The 17,232-nt window shown below is 42.2% G+C and overlaps 1 protein-coding gene across 3 annotated transcripts in view; it reads right to left on the bottom strand.

Annotated features, from left to right (window-relative positions):
* The window catches only part of ndrg2 (NDRG family member 2), a 116,897-nt gene that overhangs the window by 75,332 nt on the left and 24,333 nt on the right, over positions 1-17,232 (bottom strand). Inside the window, exon 2 of one of the 3 annotated variants that reach the window (XM_060916926.1) lies at positions 10,851-10,910. The exons of the other annotated variants lie outside the window; for them this stretch is intronic. The gene's annotated coding sequence lies outside the window, so the exon portion shown is untranslated. The remainder of the gene's footprint in view (positions 1-10,850; positions 10,911-17,232) is intronic. 3 annotated transcript variants of the gene reach the window in all.

The following is a 17,232-nucleotide window of genomic DNA, read 5'->3' as shown; positions in this document are numbered from 1 at the left end:
GGCTTTCCCCAAAAGGAAATAGAGCGATACTACTGATGCGGAGCCCGGCCTGGCCCCGGAGGGCCCCGAAGGCTGTTGTGGAAGGGGGGGGGGTTCTGAGGGAATGCTCCCCTGGAAAATTTTTAAATTCGGGACTTCAAATAGTGCATTCTGGTGGCATCTAGGGCTGATTTAGGCACAATTCAACATTATTAAATTTGCTGGGTTTTTTACCTTGTCAAACACGCAAGGGGCAAAATTAGATTTGAAATGAAAACATTTTGTGGCACACCTCTTCACTTTCCAATTCCAGGATGTCAGGAACAGAATCGAGGTCAAATCACGCAACAGCACCATCTAGCAACCAGTGCCTAGAACGTGGTTTTATGTATAGTTACGACTGGCAGTCAGTGCATTTCTATAGTTATTACTCATTTTCAGAGGGGAACAGGAGATATTTAGGAGCAGAAAGTACTCTGCATTCTTTAATTTATGGTACTGATTTTTTTGTGTGTGTGTGCGCAAGTGACAGCGCAGCGCTGACATCGCACAGCGTGGCTGAGCACCACATATCTGCGCTTTGGGGAAAGCCCTGCTAATAATTTACACCAAATACATGCGATATACCATAGAAATAAAACATTTATAGTCAGTTAACTGCGGTCTCAAAAGTAGCCGGTCACCGGCGGCAAATCGCTGTCTGTGGCTTGTTATGCCGCCGGCTATTGTCAGTCAAGTCACAAAATTTAATATTAAATATTTCTGACGGCAAAAAAAGTTGTGAACGTAAATTACATCCACTATGTCATGTATGGGGGCGGCACGGTGGTGTAGTGGTTCGCGCTGTCGCCTCACAGCAAGAAGGTCCAGGTTCGAGCTCTGTGGCCGGCGAGGGCCTTTCTGTGTGGAGTTTGCATGTTCTCCCCGTGTCCGCGTGGGTTTCCTCCGGGTGCTCCGGTTTCCCCCACAGTCCAAAGACATGCAGGTTAGGTTAACTGGTGACTCTAAATTGACCGTAGGTGTGAATGTGAGTGTGAATGGTTGTCTGTGTCTATGTGTCAGCCCTGTGATGACCTGGCGACTTGTCCAGGGTGTACCCTGCCTTTCGCCCGTAGTCAGCTGGGATAGGCTCCAGCTTGCCTGCGACCCTGTAGAAGGATAAAGCGGCTAGAGATGATGAGATGAGATGTCATGTATGTCCGTTGCCGTGTCAACTTTGTTTACATCCTCGACATGAGTGCAGCCATTACTGCCCCTTGTGCCATATGTAAGCCGTACTCTGATTGGCTTAGAGTGTTCCATGGACTGTGAATGGTTCATACCATCATGTGACTCACAAATGGCGACGAAGAGAGTTGCAAGCGGCTCCATGCTGGATGCGTGGCTAAAAAGGTCTAGAGGGAAAGGTAAGTACGTTTTGAACGCAAATTTATTCGGTCATTGTGTTGATATAGAAAAATAAATACGTCTTAGTCCACTGTTTCTCAGCCTTGCTTAAGACATTATAATCGCAGATCGTAAAGTTGACTCTGCGTTTGACAGCTGCTCGAAAAAACAAACTGCGTGCGTAACAACGCTAATCAAGCTTAAGCTAGACGACCCGCCTCAAATACCCGTCCCGGGTAAATGTTATCCCAATTTTAGATGACCTGTTCCAAACCATCCCGCCCCATGAAAAATTCATACTTGCATCTCTCTCTCTCTCTCTCTCTATATATATATATATATATATATATATATATATATATATATATATAAAATATATATACACTCATAATATTTGTTGTGCCTAACCCGCACTAAATAACTAGATTTATATAATTTCTATTCAGTAGGCCCCTACATGATTAGGTTGATGAGATTTGGATAAAAGTTATTTTCAATAGAAATGCTGAGACTGTCAATGGGTGCTGCTAGCTGTTGTTTTTTAATAACGATGAAGTCAGCTGATGAAGTACATGTAGCTGCATTTTATGTAACAGTTTACTGACTGTCAAAAAATAAACATTTTGATTATAATTGAAGTTGTTTTGTTCTTCATCTGTATTCAAGATTTCACCACATTCTTCAATAGTCTTAGAGAATCTGGAGAAACTTGTCACCTTAGCTTAGTCAAAGTGCACATCAGACTTAAAATTATTATATCATCCATATGTGGATTTCAATCGGACTACTTTTTATGTGTTTGTTTGCAAATATTTCTGAAATTTGATAAAATGACTGAGGTATGGTTTCATATTTCAAGTTTCCAAATAGTATTGATTACCCTTTATTTTCACTGTTAAAAGTTACCAGAGGCCACCATTTCTCAGTGCATTTCATAAAATTTTCCGTGCCCAAAAGGGGGGCACACCCCCCTTTGAAACCCCCCTGCACACTTTGTGTGCATTATGTCTGCTGCTGGCAGACATTTTACCATTTTGCACCCTGCTGTAAATTATTTGTACCCTGCTATTCTCCCAAACTTTGAAGCCCCTGAGTTAAGTCTTCTTCTTTTCGATATTATATAATGGCAGCTCTAACAGTAGTCCAGGCTATAATTCAAATCACAAGTTTATATATCCCAATTCAAAAAAAAAAAGTTGAGATGCTGTGTAAAACAAATAAAAACCGAATGCAAGGATTTGCACATCCTTTTCGACCTCTATTCAAATGAATACAATACAAAGACAAAATACTTAAATGTTCAAGCTGAAACGTTATTGTTTTTTTGGAAATATACACTCATTCTGAATTTGAGCCTGCGACATGTTCCAAAAAAGTTCGGACAGGGGAAATGTTTACCACTGGGTTATATCACTTTTTCTTTTAACAACACTCAGTAAGTGTTTGGGAACAGAGGACACCAATTGTTGAAGTTTTGATCATGAAATTCTTTCCCCATTCTTGCTTGATAAATGAATTCAGTGACTCAAGAGTCCGGGGTCTCTATTTGTCATATTTTGCGCTTCATAACACACCACACATTTTCAATGGGAGGCAGACGGCCAGTTTAGCACCCACACTCTTTTACTAGGAAGATACACTGTTGTAACATGTGCAGAATGTGGCTTGACATCGTCTTGCTGGAATAAGCAGCAGCATCCCTGAAAAAGACGTGGTCTTTATGGAAGAATGCACTGCTCTAAAATTTGTATGTACCTTTCAGCATTAATGGTGCCTTCACAGAGGTGCAAGTTATTCATGCCAATGGCATGGGCACACCCCCATACCATCCACAGATGCTGGCTATTGAACTTTGTGGTAACAATTTGTATGGTCCTTTTCCTCTTTAGCCCTCAGGACATAACCTCCATGATTTCCAAAAACAAGTCGAAACGTGGACTCGTCAAACTGCAACACGTTTTCCATTTTGCGTCAATCCATTTCAGATGAGCTCAGGCCCAGAGAATTCGGCAGCATTTCGGGATGTTATGGATTTCGCTTTGCATGATAGATGCAACGCCAAACTGTGTTTACCAACAACGGTTTTCCAAAGTGTTCCCGAGTCCATGTAGTAATATCCTTCGTACAATAATATTGGATTTTAATGCAGTGACACCTGAGGGATCAAAGGTCATGAGCGTTCAATGGTGATTTTTGGCCTTGCCCCCTTACGTGCAGAGATTTCTCTGGATTTTCTGAATCTTTTAATGACATTATAGATTGTTGATGGTGAAATCTCTAAATTTCTTGCAATTGTACATTGAGAAACATAGTTCAACAGTTTAAGAACAATTTGCCCATGCAGTTTTTCACAAAGTGGTGAATCTCGTCCCATCCTTTCTTGTGAACGACTGAGCCTTTCCAATTACAAATTAACCTGTTTACCTGTAGAATGTTCCTAACAGATTTTTTGAGCATTTCTCTACTTTCTTTTTTTGAACCTGTCCCAACTTTTTTGGAATGCGATGCATGTGCCAACAATGAATGAACGCTATTAGAGATGAACTAGACCCTAGGTTTTCAAAGTGGGGGCCGCGGCCCCCTGGGGGGCCGCCAGGGGGCACCTCAGAAAGTTGGAGGGACAATAAAAAAATTGCGAAAATTTTTTTTTTTAAATAATTATTATTAAATATATTGTAATTAGTTTTTTAATCATTATTATAAAATATAATTATTAATAATAATACATCATATTGAAACGTTGTTTGCCATGCTCATCTCTCCGATTGCCTGTGACGTTGCGGTTTGCGCCATTTATCAAGCTGCTTTGCTCCTCAAGCTAGCGTATTGCTAGCGCAAAATGGACAGGTTTTTGAAGAGACCGAAGGAACAAACCAACAGCCCTGCTGTGGAGGACACTGCTGCGAAAAAAACTAAGAAGTCCTGGCCAACTAAAATCTGAAAATATGAGGCAGCATACATTAAGTATGGCTTTATAGCCATACAGAAAAATGGCCATGATTGCCCGAAATGTGTCCTCTGTCTGGAGACCCTATCAAACGAGTGCTTAAAACCTTCGAAACTTCAGCGTCACTTGGTACAAAAACATCCGACAGATGCCGAAAAAACAGTAGATTTCTTCAGACGCAAAGAAGAGCATTTGGTCAGGCAATCTGCTGCATTCACCCAGCAAGCTACTGTCCCCGAGCGGGCCCTGAAGGCATCATTTTTAGCCTCGTACCACATTGCTCGTGCTAAAAAACCTCACTCAACTGGAGAAGATTTGATTTTACCAGCCACCAAAGACATTGTCCGAGAATTGCTTGGTGAGGATGCTGCCAAAAAAATCTATGCTTTCCCACTCTCTGATAACAACGTGAGCCGATGGATTGGTGACATGGCTCGAGACGTATCTGCTCAGCTGTTGGAGCAGGTGAGAGCCAGCGAATACTTCGCACTTCAGCTGGATGAGAGCACAGATTTATCCAATGAGGCCCAACTGCTTGTGTACATCAGATTTATTTCACAGGAAAGATTTGTGGAGGAAATACTATTTTGTAAAGCACTTGAAAGAAGAACTACTGGGAAAGACATTTTTCAAGTTTTGGACGATTACATCGAGTCTAACGGATTGGACTGGACCCGTTGTGTGGGGGTGTGTTCGGACAGAGCCGCGGCAATGACCGGGAAGATCAGTGGAGTGACCGCTCTCATTAAGCAGAAGGCCCCACATGTAGTGGCCACACACTGCATGCTCCATCACGAGGCACTGGTCGCAAAAAGGATGGATAACAAGTTGAATCAGGTACTACAGGAGGCTATACAAGTAGTGAATTTTATTAAAGCCCATCCCATGAAACACAGACTGTTTACCCTGCTTTGTAATGAGATGGGCGCTCGTTTTGAGAGGCTGCTGCTTCACTCGAACATGCGCTGGCTGTCACGGGGCGCAGTTTTGAACTGTGTCTATGAGCTGCGGAGGGAGGTTGCAGAGTTCCTCTCATCTGAAAAGCATCAGCTGGCAGATCGGTTCACCGATGCAACCTGGATCCGCAAACTTGCGTACGTCAGACATTTTCCAGCATCTAAATGTACTGAATCAAAGCATGCAAGGACGTGACACGTACATACTCCAGGTGCAAGACAAAGTGCGTGCTTTTTCCAAAAAGATCATGCTGTGGTCAAACAAGCTCCAGGAGGGAGTTACAGAAATGTTCCCACTACTTCACCAGGAGCTGCTGTCATGTGATGATTTGGGTTCTGTCTCTCCATTGATCCAGTCCCACCTGGAGCACCTCCAAGGATATTTCAAAGACTATTTCCCTGACCGGGGCGGCACGGTGGTGTAGTGGTTAGCGCTGTCGCCTCACAACAAGAAGGTCCGGGTTCGAGCCCCGTGGCCGGCGAGGGCCTTTCTGTGTGGAGTTTGCATGTTCTCCCCGTGTCCGCGTGGGTTTCCTCTGGGTGCTCCGGTTTCCCCCACAGTCCAAAGACATGCAGGTTAGGTTAACTGGTGACTCTAAATTGAGCGTAGGTGTGAATGTGAGTGTGAATGGTTGTCTGTGTCTATGTGTCAGCCCTGTGATGACCTGGCGACTTGTCCAGGGTGTACCCCGCCTTTCGCCCGTAGTCAGCTGGGATAGGCTCCAGCTTGCCTGCGACCCTGTAGAACAGGATAAAGCGGCTAGAGATAATGAGATGAGATGAGACATTAGTTAATAATATTCTTATGCTAAACAAATGTAACAATAATTGAATATTGAATAAAAGTAAGAGAAAACATTCTAAAAGTTGATGTTTCTTTACATATTTTGTAGCATTGTCTGTGGGTTTGCAAAGGGGGTCCCCGGCCAGAAGCTAATGCTGTTTGGGGGGCCTTGGCATGGAAAAGTTTGGGAACCCCTGAACTAGAGAACTCGTGGGCAGCACGGTGGTGTAGTGGTTAGTGCTGTCGCCTCACAGTAAGAAGGTCCGGGTTCGAGCCCAGCGGCCGGTGAGGGCCTTTCTGTGCAGAGTTTGCATGTTCTCCCCGTGTCTGTGTGGGTTTCCTCCGGGTGCTCCGGTTTCCCCCACAGTCCAAAGACATGCAGGTTAGGTTAACTGGTGACTCTAAATTGACTGTAGGTGTGTATGTGAATGGCTGTTTGTCTCCATGTGTCAGCCCTGCGATGATCTGGCGACTTGTCCAGGGTGTACCCTGACTCTTGCCCATAGTCAGCTGGGATAGGCTCCAGCTTGCCCATGACCCTGCACAGGATAAAGCGGTTCCAGATGATGGATGGATGGACAACTCGCTTGCTCACGCAAGGTTCTCCCAAACTGAATTGGATCTGTACAACTTTTTGCACTTGCTTCCAAGAGGAACTTTCAGACATGCATGTGGCAGTGGCACTGGTTACCAAGGCATGAACACATGGGGTAAGGGAGGGCGTGAATGGGAGGTGCCCCAGACAAGTAAAAATAGTATGGACGAGTGGGAACAGAGTAAGTATTGTCCTACCATCTGAACCTTAGCCAGAACATGAACAAGTCGGTCACTGTGTGAGCCAAATCATGTCATCCATCACCATGTTGTTTTCTTTTTTTCTTCCCCTTCAAGAATAATGCATTTTTAATACTGCTTTTAAAAATGGTAGAAAAATTCCTCTCATTACTTGGGCGTTTCACACTTGCAGGACAAATATGATGAGGGAAGAACAGGTGGCAGGTCTGTAGTTTCCAAGTCAACTTTAGTGACTACAGGAAACCTAATTTGAAATTGTTCCATAAAAAAATGAGGTTTATTTTTATAAACAGCATTATACACCATCGTTTTGCCTTGAAGAAGAAATTGCATTGGGTCACAATGCTTGGAGGCAATTCCCACACCTATGTCAACATTTCTGTTGACTAGCTTTTCCAGCTCTGCAGAAGGAGTTCTCATGAACTTTACATGAGCTTCATAAAAAGGATATTTTGGATCAACTGGATTAATCCATGACAACAAAGTTCAAAGCCTAAAGCAGCTACAACAGTCCCAGTCCAGTGGGAAGGGTGAACAAGTATTTCATGCCACACCTTTTCATAAAAACCAGCTTCAAATGCGTGCATGTGCACGCTGGGATAGGCTCCAGCTTGCCTGCGACCCTGTAGGACAGGATAAAGCGGCTAGAGATAATGAGATGAGATGAGATGAGATGAGATGAGATGAGATGAGATGAGATGAGATGAGAATTTGAAAATAATTGAATAAGACAGAAGAGGAGCTTGTGAGTTTGTCTGGATCACGTTTGCAAACCATGCAAACCACATGATGTGGGGTCGCAACCCCTAATTTGAAAACCCCTGATATACTGGTTTTGTTCTTGTGTCTAAATGTGCGGTGATAAAGTTTGGAAATTATTGTGATGATATACAGTACCAGTCAAAAGTTTGTACACCCCTTCTTATTCATAGATTTTTTTTCTGTATTTTGACTATTTTCTACAGTGTTAGAACAATACTGAAGACATCAAAACTATGAAATGAAATAACATACAACATACAGGGAATTATGTGGTAAACAAAAACAAGCAAGCGAGCGAGTAAACAAAAAAGTGTTAAATGCTTCACATTTTGGATTCTTCAAAGTAACCTCTGTTCATGAGGTAGTCACCTGGAATGCTTTTCGATTAACAGGTTTGTCTCGTCAAAAGTTAGTGCAATTTCTCGCCTTCTTAATGCCTTTGAGATCAAGCAGTAAACAGTAAATAATAACAATACAGTAAATAGCCCTGTTCCACAAGTGTAATAATCCATATTTTGTCAAGAATCGCTCAACTAAGTAAAGAGAAACGACATCCATCGTTACTTTAAGACATGACGTTTTTTAATTAATAAAAATAAAGAAAAAAAACAAACACTGAATTAGAAGGTGTCCAAACTTTTGACCGATACTGTATATCCGCATTTATGTCTTTCAAATCAGCCCTGCCTGTTCCATGTTCCTAGTTTTTTCTAAGCTAAAATAACTAATATTGTCTCATATGATCCCATAATCAATGTCCCATTCTTTATTCCTTAGCCAGAATAATCAGTTATACGACATAGCACAGTGTTCACCCTGCACAATATTGGTCTTGTGACCATTTCAGAATAAACTAAGTAGCGGTAATGTAATTTTGTGGAACTGTACTTCAAGTCACACTCTTCTGAAAACCTGCGATAGTCTGGAGTCTGACTGGAGCTTGATCAAATAACAGTCTTGAGACATTTAATTGAATTTGTGATGTGATGCCGGTGCCAGATCCTGACACACTTCTCCTGCTGTGGCTCCTTTCGCCCTGCGGATATGCCTCCTTCATCCTAACGCTCCGCTTCCACTTAGAGCTTTCGCCACTTGTGATTCACCTTCTACTGCTGTGAACGGTCCCATATAAACACCCTAAAGAACAGTACTTCCTAAAACACAGTTTACTCCCAAGCATCACCCTTGCTCTCACTGGACAATCTCAATCTCATGTGGATAGTGTAGACTTGGACCCAAGAACTACTGCAGTAACCGTAAAGAACGTCCTTGGGTCTTATTCATACTACACTCATACCAACCGACCTTTCCACGCAACACATATTACAGAAGTGTTTTCTCTTCTACACCCGTGTACTGCAACGATTTATAATCCCACTATCTGACGTCACCCAGAAGAGGATAGGTGCCTTCAGGGGCGCCGCCAGAAATTTTGGGCCCCATGAAAGATTAGAATTTTGGGCCCCCCAACTTTGCCCGCCCTCGTCACAATTGCACTATTGTCATTATTTGACTTTTGATAGCCCATGGACCTTGAGTTTGTGACTTTGTTATTACAGTTTATGTATTAACCTACCAGGGACTAGATGAAAACTGGTCACTAATTCTGGTGCGTTTACAATCACAAATGAAAATTCAACATTTTGCCACATGCCTTCTTGTGCTAGGACAATTGGTAGTGAAATGTGTGATGTGACTGCTAATAAATCATAGAAAAAGTTTTCTACCCAGCATCAAAATACCTATGGAAATCCCATGGATTGTTATGTGTTATGTAGAAAGCTGTGTGTACTGTTCTGCAAAAAGGGAATATGTTCAAAGCAAAGTGTGTCTAGACAGAAGTTTGAGCGTAAGCAGAGTTAGGCTACATCCACACGACAACGGCAACGAAATGTTATTTAAAAATATATCGCGTCCAAATGGGCAACAATCAGTAAAATATCAGGTCCATATGGCAACGCAACGCTTGCTGAAAACGATGCAATACACATGCCACACCTCTAGGGGCGCTGTAAGACGGTCCCTTCGGAGACACCAGAACAATAGAAGAAGTAAGGACGCATGCGCATAAACTATTATGCGCGAGACTTCATATTAGCCACAAAGTCAGGAAAATCTGTTCGTAAAATTACATTATAATGACCAAATACAATGAAAAGTATTTTTCCAGTCTCACCTGTGAAAGGTAATCCCATGTGATCTCGTTTGGACGGCAAACCTGTTGGTACAGTTAAACGCAGCTAATCTTTATTCTCCGCTTTGACCTATCCAATATGGCGGCGAGGATGACGTATGATTCTACGCGGAAGGCGGCATCTTTAATGGTCCGGAATAAATTGAATGCTACACGTTGATGGATTAATTTGTTGTTTCTCACCTGTGAAAGGTAATCCCATGTGATCTCGTTTGGACGGTAAACCTGTTGGTACAGTTAAACGCAGCTAATCTTTATTCTCCACTTTGACCTATCCAATATGGCGGCGAGGATGACGTATGATTCTACACGGAAGGCGGCGTCTTTAATGGTCCGGAATAAATTGAATGCTACATGTTGATGGATTAATTTGCTCTTCTACGCCCTTTTTGAGGAATGTATTGTCGGACTTAAACCAACATCTGAAGAGGTGAGATCGCTCCTTTTTTTCCCTATTTTTGCTGGCGGGATTGACTCTGCCCTAAGGGCAGAGTCTCTCTCTCTCTCTCACTTTGCACCATTACACAATAAATATTCACAGTGAAAATATTTTGTAAGCGCGTTTCATGAACCAAGTTACAGGATTTGTTGACAACTCGCATCGAGTTCGTTACACTTCTACCCGGCATGAAGCACTCACAGTCATGTGGTTGTGACGTCATCGTAAACAAATCCGTTCTACTCATCCAGACGACTTTGCAACGGCAACGTTGCCAGATCTTTCCACTCTGGAACCCGTTCTCAAAAAGATTGCGTTTTGGGCACCCAAAACGCCGGTGCCGTGTGGACGCCAGGCCTAAATGATAAGCAATTGTATCGGAGTCACCTGAATCCGTTGCCGTGTGGACAGGGCCTTAGACTATTGGTTGCCCCTAAACACGTTCTAAACTAATGGTTTAGAACGTGTGAACATTCCACACACGTAACCATGTCAAACACTTGACTGGTGTCCGTTATTAGCAACACTTTAATCTAGCAAACTGTATATGGCGCTCGCTCATTAAAAACTTCAATCCTAAAGCATTTATGGGTTGTATTGCTGCTTACCTCCTTCTCCAAAGGGGGGTTCAGTGGTTTGGTAGGGCGGAGGTCCCCCTGAGGCTGAATCTGTGCATATTTAGGGCACTCCATTAGTTATGAAATTGGTTATTAGCACTAGTTATTAGCACCAGCATAACGTAATATTTCATCTTGTTTATCACACAAGTCAGTTCAGTTATTAAAATGGAAAAAATATCACTGTACAAACTGTAAAAGTGTTCTCTTGATAGGCTAATCCAACCACATTCATACTGTTCATTTACCATTCGCTAATATTTTGAACACACATGTGAGCGATAGCTACCTTTCTTTGGGAAAAACTGAGTGACCAGTTGCCTGCCTCTCCGGTCCCTCTCAGCTTTCAGCTGCCTTTCTTTACGTTTTTGACAGCCACTCTTCATATTTAGCGATCATAGACTGTACGCACTCCACTGCTGGCTGGCTGGCTGCTGCACCGCGACACAGCAGCAAGTAGCGTCGCACTGATCAGCACACAGATTTAACGCATCGCGCTTCTACCAGAACTGGACCGTACCATTTCACAAAAGGGGGAGGGTTAAATGACAATATGTTGAAGAACTCAAGAAATAGACAACCTTGTTCATCTCATCTCATCTCATTATCTCTAGCCGCTTTATCCTTCAACAGGGTTGCAGGCAAGCTGGAGCCTATCCCAGCTGACTACGGGCGAAAGGCGGGGTACACCCTGGACAAGTCGCCAGGTCATCACAGGGCTGACACATAGACACAGACAACCATTCACACTCACATTCACACCTACGGTCAATTTAGAGTCACCAGTTAACCTAACCTGCATGTCTTTGGACTGTGGGGGAAACCGGAGCACCCGGAGGAAACCCACGCGGACACGGGGAGAACATGCAAACTCCACACAGAAAGGCCCTCGCCGGCCCCGGGGCTCGAACCCAGGACCTTCTTGCTGTGAGGTGACAGCGCTAACCACTACACCACCGTGCCGCCCCCCAACCTTGTTCAATTAGCTCATTTTACCAGATGGAATATTGCGTTGTTGTTGTTATTTCAAAAGTCTTATTAAAATCATTAAAAGCATATTATCAGCCCCTTAAAGGGCCCCATGGCAGTGCTGGGCCCCTAGAATTGTTCTAACCTTTCCCCCCCGGCGGCGCCCATGGGTGCGTTCTCAAGATTTCTCCCTCATGCCATCTTGGGAAGTGTTCTTTGCAGGCGCGGATTTAAGGGGGTGCGCATACGGTGACCCCCCCGACCAAAAAAACAAACAAACAAAAAAAAAAAAACACGAGCGCTCTGAGAGCACAATATCCCCCGCTGGCAGCTCTGCCATAACTCTGGTAAAATGCGACTGAATGGAACGAAATTGCAATATGCATATTAGCGACATATAACAAAGGATCCTGCCAAGTTTTGTGAAATTCCTCCAAAAACTGTGAGAGGAGTTGATTTCAGAAGGTGAGCACCCTTCCCGAGATGGACGGACGGACGGACACTGCCACGACATAATCCCCCTTCGGGCCTTTCAGCCAGCGGGGGATAAAAATTGTGAGGGAAGTTGATTTCAGAAAGCGAGCACACCTTGATGAAATTGCCAAAGTACAAGTTTGTTAATAATCAAGGGCATAACTCTGGTAAAATCTGCCCAAATTACACGAAATTTCAATATGTGTATAACCGTCAGATAACAAAGCCTTTTGCCAAGTTTGGTGAAATTCCTCCACAAATTGTGAGAGGAGTTGATTTCAGAAGAACGTACACCCTCATGAAATTGTCAAAGTTATTTGATCAAGGGTCAAAACTCTGGTAAAATTTTCACAAATGAAATTAAATCGCAATATGCGTATTACCGTCATATAACAAGGCCTTCTGCCAAGCTTCGAGAAATTTGTCCAAAAATTGTAAGAGGAGTTGATGTCGGGAGGCGAGCACACCTTCATGAAATTGTGAAAGTACAAGGTTGTTAATCAAGGGCCACAACTCTGGTAAAATGTGACCGAATTTAACGAAATTACAATATGCGTACTCCCGACATAGCAATGCCTCTTGCCAAGTTTCGTGAAATTCCTCTAAAAATTGTGAGAGGAGTTGACTTCAGAAGGAAATCACACTCCCATGAAATTGTCAAAGCATACTTTTATTAACCAAGGGCTGTAACTCTGGTAAAATGTGACTGAACTTAGTTACAATATGTGCATTACCGACATATTACAAAAGAATCCTGCCAAGTTTCATGAAATTTCTCCAAAAATTGTAAGAGGAGTTGATTTCAGAAGGTGAGCACCCTTCCCAGAACAAACGGACGCACAGACAGACATCGCCATGACATAATCCCCCTTCGGGCCTTTCGGCCAGAGGCGGATAAAAATTAGTATATGAGCGTATTGATGATGTGACTTGATTGTATTGCAGATACCGAGATATGCCTGCCATTTTTTAATTAATAAGGTTTTTAAAAAAAATAAACAAAATAAATAGTTATGTGGGATTGAGCTGAAGAGTTTATGGTATAAATTTATATTTAATAGTACAACCCCGATTCCAAAAAAGTTGGGACAAAGTACAAATTGTAAATAAAAACAGAATGCAATAATTTACAAATCTCAAAAACTGATATTGTATTCACAATAGACCATAGACAGCATATCAAATGTCGAAAGTGAGACATTTTGAAATTTCATGCCAAATATTGGCTCATTTGAAATTTCATGACAGCAACACATCTCAAAAAAGTTGGGACAGGGGCAATAAGAGGCTGGAAAAGTTAAAGGTACAAAAAAGGAACAGCTGGAGGACCAAATTGCAACTCATTAGGTCAATTGGCAATAGGTCATTAGCATGACTGGGTATAAAAAGAGCATCTTGGAGTGGCAGCGGCTCTCAGAAGTAAAGATGGGAAGAGGATCACCAATCCCCCTAATTCTGCGCCGACAAATAGTGGAGCAATATCAGAAAGGAGTTCGACAGTGTAAAATTGCAAAGAGTTTGAACATATCATCATCTACAGTGCATAATATCATCAAAAGATTCAGAGAATCTGGAAGAATCTCTGTGCGTAAGGGTTAAGGCCGGAAAACCATACTGGGTGCCCGTGATCTTCGGGCCCTTAGACGGCACTGCATCACATACAGGCATGCTTCTGTATTGGAAATCACAAAATGGGCTCAGGAATATTTCCAGAGAACATTATCTGTGAACACAATTCACCGTGCCATCCGCCGTTGCCAGCTAAAACTCTATAGTTCAAAGAAGAAGCCGTATCTAAACATGATCCAGAAGCGCAGACGCCTTCTCTGGGCCAAGGCTCATTTAAAATGGACTGTGGCAAAGTGGAAAACTGTTCTGTGGTCAGACGAATCAAAATTTGAAGTTCTTTATGGAAATCAGGGACGCCGTGTCATTCGGACTAAAGAGGAGAAGGACGACCCAAGTTGTTATCAGCGCTCAGTTCAGAAGCCTGCATCTCTGATGGTATGGGGCTGCATTAGTGCGTGTGGCATGGGCAGCTTACACATCTGGAAAGACACCATCAATGCTGAAAGGTATATCCAGGTTCTAGAGCAACATATGCTCCCATCCAGACGACGTCTCTTTCAGGGAAGACCTTGCATTTTCCAACATGACAATGCCAAACCACATACTGCATCAATTACAGCATCATGGCTGCGTAGAAGAAGGGTCCGGGTACTGAACTGGCCAGCCTGCAGTCCAGATCTTTCACCCATAGAAAACATTTGGCGCATCATAAAACGGAAGATACGACAAAAAAGACCTAAGACAGTTGAGCAACTAGAATCCTACATTAGACAAGAACGGGTTAACATTCCTATCCCTAAACTTGAGCAACTTGTCTCCTCAGTCCCCAGACGTTTACAGACTGTTGTAAAGAGAAAAGGGGATGTCTCACAGTGGTAAACATGGCCTTGTCCCAACTTTTTTGAGATGTGTTGTTGTCATGAAATTTAAAATCACCTAATTTTTCTCTTTAAATGATACATTTTCTCAGTTTAAACATTTGATATGTCATCTATGTTCTATTCTGAATAAAATATGGAATTTTGAAACTTCCACATCATTGCATTCCGTTTTTATTTACAATTTGTACTTTGCCCCAACTTTTTTGGAATCGGGGTTGTAGGTCCTAGCTTAGGTTTTTTTCGCTTGTGACATGAATGCAGTGAAAAGCAAGCTGGACGAGTCCTGTTGGATTTTAACAGGGCGCGGGAACTTCATGCATCGACATAACAACATACTGTATTCCCGGACTGCACTGTAGACTACATGTAAATGGTGTGCACCATCCTTTTATGTTTACAGTATCATTAACACGCATGTTCACAAGCCAAAATGATAAGACGCTTCAGCAGGTTTACTGTCGGCTGTCCAGCTACAGCTCGTATTCATTAATAGGGTATCCCTGTACTCACTATACCCTGTGTATGTACATGGGACGCGTGCCGTATTGGGGCTGAGCCTCACTTTGATTTTTACGACCGCGGCTGGATAGGCCTGTGAGAGATGCTGATTTTTGCAACGGCTCTGAAGAAAATCTGCTTCCATCATCAAGAAAATGTCAGTAGATGAGTAGCATGCTATAGATGCACAATGGTGTAACATAGGGAAAAAATTAAAAATTCAGGTTTTGATTTTATGTACTGAAATAACTATTAGGCACAATTTTTACAATATCTATATAAATTAGTTGTTTTTACCCATTTTAACCTTGAAATCAGCATTTTAATGATTACCCATAATGCATTGTTTATCACGCTAAAACAAGCAAAAATGTCATAAGACAGTGGAAATACTACCTTTACTACCTTCACGTGGCGTCTTTCTCGATCGCACGTGCCTAGAAGCGTACCTTCTAGAACATTCCTGGGTGGTCACGGACTGTCATGTAGCCTAGTTCGGTTGTGAAACTAGCTAGGATGGAGTATTTTCGCGAGTTTAGTGGTAAACTTTTGCGCCGCAATTTCTCTATTCTCGAAATTTGTAACCTGAAACCCTACAAGAAATGTTTCATAATGTTTGGGATTTAGAAAAATGCTTCTAGCAAGTTTATTTCGCTGTATTTTTCCGTGAAACTTGGCATAAATCATCCTTAAGTGATGAGCGTGACATTGTTATTTTGGTATGGGTCATGGAGTTAGTTGGAAGCGGGAGAAATGAGAGTTTCTCAACTACAGCAGCACTTCTCACCATAGATGGCTGGCGTGTTTCACAGCGTTTGGGATTTACTAAATCGACTGAAGCTATGAGGATATAAATCACCAGGATTCTAATTTACTGGGTGAGAAGTATTATATATATATTTTTTGAAAGGTTTATTCGCACTACAAGTCCATGAAAGTTGGAATTGTTCGTGAAGGGGTTAGTTAGATTTTGGTAGCGTGACGCGCACAACAAGCAAAAGAAAACACAAATTTTCTTCCGAATTTCCTTGCTTTATCAAAATTATTTTTTGATACATTAAAAGACTGTGTTTATAATATTTAAGCGATTTTTTTTTTTTAATTATAGAGAATATTTGATCAAAACTTTCAAAACAGCATTCAAAGTGATTTTTCACGGGTGTAACTGTTACGCGTGACGTCCATAATTACGTTAAATTTTAAGAACTAAAATTCTGTTAAAAATTCTAGATTTGTGCTATCATTCTGGGGTTTTGCTGAATAATACTTTAGGGAATCCTCTTACAATGCTGAAAATTCAATGAGTTTTGATGAAATTCTAGAAAAGTTATTTACATTTTAACGCACCTGATAGCGATTGTGCTCACACAGCGTGCTACTCATAAGTATTTATTCCTGAATTTATATTTATCAACATTTATCATATTTCCTCCACATCACAATATATTATCTTGCTGTTCTTGGGTCTTAGAATTGTAGGCTGTTGAAAATGTGGTTAACTACACAGGCCCACGGTCAAAGACAGGCAACTCTTACACATGGTTTTCCCCAAAGCGTTTTAGCGTGTCGGGCCCGATACGCTTGCTCTGCCTGCCGATACGCTTAGTCACTTTAGTTAAACTCCGATACGCTTAGATTTATACCGATACGTTAAATTTCCTACCCACAAGTAACTAGATACATAGGAGGGCAAATAACAGATCCATTTACATACTGATTGATATTTGTGTTAAACAAGCCGTCTTTTTTTCCCAATGTTTCTGTTGATTCTGTCAAACTAATATGTCCGCGCGGTATGATGTAAACAAACTAATCTGTTGGCTGTGTCAAGATCACGTGTTCAAACCGTCCAATAAAAACATCGAAAGAAAACGTCAAACATCCTGGAATTTTCCGATTCATTATAAGCGATCTCATTGGCTGCCGATGTTGTCCCGCACCAGATGGACAAAGCCGACTGACTTTAATAAGCGAGGAGAAGA

Source organism: Neoarius graeffei, chromosome 3 (genome assembly GCF_027579695.1).
Source record: "Neoarius graeffei isolate fNeoGra1 chromosome 3, fNeoGra1.pri, whole genome shotgun sequence".
Taxonomy (NCBI): Eukaryota; Metazoa; Chordata; class Actinopteri; order Siluriformes; family Ariidae; genus Neoarius; species Neoarius graeffei.
This window is presented reverse-complemented; position numbering and strand designations above follow the sequence as displayed.